The sequence below is a fragment of the Chiloscyllium plagiosum genome, chromosome 16 (genome assembly GCF_004010195.1).
Source record: "Chiloscyllium plagiosum isolate BGI_BamShark_2017 chromosome 16, ASM401019v2, whole genome shotgun sequence".
Classification (NCBI taxonomy): Eukaryota; Metazoa; Chordata; class Chondrichthyes; order Orectolobiformes; family Hemiscylliidae; genus Chiloscyllium; species Chiloscyllium plagiosum.
Window position 1 is genome coordinate 62,896,557 of NC_057725.1, and position 1,133 is coordinate 62,897,689.

A 1,133-nucleotide genomic window follows, 5' to 3' on the forward strand; every position below is an offset into this window, starting at 1 on the left:
GTGTGTGTGTGTGCGAGAGTGAGACTGTGTATGAGGGATTGTTGCTGAGTGTGAATGCAAGGGAGCTGCAGAAATGCGGAATTGCATTTTGTGTCCGCACAAGAGCAAGGTGACTAATTGTACAGAGTGAGAAAGACATCTGGAAGGACTTACGCAGCAGCTTTTCAGGATGGCCGAGTGGTGTAAGGCGCCAGACTCAAGGAGTATTAGTCCTTGCTTTGCATCTGGGCTTGTGAATTCTGGTCCCTTCCTAGGGGCATGGGTTCAAATCCCACTCCTGACATTCTCCCTTTTCCCCAAACAAACCTTCCCACACCCACACACTGCCCCCAAATTTCATAGCTTCTTAGAGATGAGTCACTCCCCCTCCACAAAGATGGAAGAATCCAACCCGTCAGTTTAAAAGATAAGGCTGAGGCATTTACAACAATCTTCAGCTACAAGTGCCCAGTGGATGATCTTACTCAGTGTCCTCCTGTGGTCCCCACCATCACAGACACCATTCTTCAAACAATTACATTCACTCCGTGTGAGGTCAAGAGACACTGGACACTGCAGAGACTATGGGCTCTGGCGCTGGTCCTGAAGGCTGCTGCTCCACAACATGCCGTTCCTCGAGCCAAGTTCTCCCAGGACAGTTACAACACTGGGATCTATCTGGCCATGTGGGAAATTATCCGGGTATGTGCTGGACATAAAAAGCAGGACAAATCCAACTCAGCCAATTCCTCTCCCATCGATCTGTTCCCAATCCTCGGTAAAGTGATGGAAGGGCTCACCAACAGGGCTATCAAGCAGCACTTGCTCAGCAATAACCTGCTCAGTGACACCCAGTTTGGGTTCCCCCAGGGTCACTCAGCTCCTGACCTCATTTTGTTTGTGTGTGTGAGAGAGAGAGAGAGTGTGTGCGCGCGAAGGAGAGAGAGTGTGTATGTTAGCGTGTGTTTGTGTGTGTGAGAGAGAGTGCGTGTGTGTGAGCGCGTGAGAGAGGGAGCGTGTATGTGTGTGTTAGTGTGTGTGTGTTTGTGAGAGTGAGAATGTGTGTATGTGTCTGAGAGTGTGTTTGTGTATGTGTGTGTGTGAGTGAGAGTGTGTGTGAGAGAGAGTATGCATGTGTATGTGTGTGTGTGAGA

General features: G+C 49.6%; 1 non-coding gene across 1 annotated transcript; it reads left to right on the forward strand.

Moving 5' to 3' along the window:
• The first annotated feature begins 163 nt into the window (after window positions 1-163).
• trnal-caa lies at window positions 164-283 on the forward strand. Its single transcript has 2 exons — window positions 164-201; window positions 238-283. It is a non-coding gene; the product is annotated as a tRNA-Leu (tRNA).
• The last annotated feature ends 850 nt before the right edge of the window (window positions 284-1,133 follow it).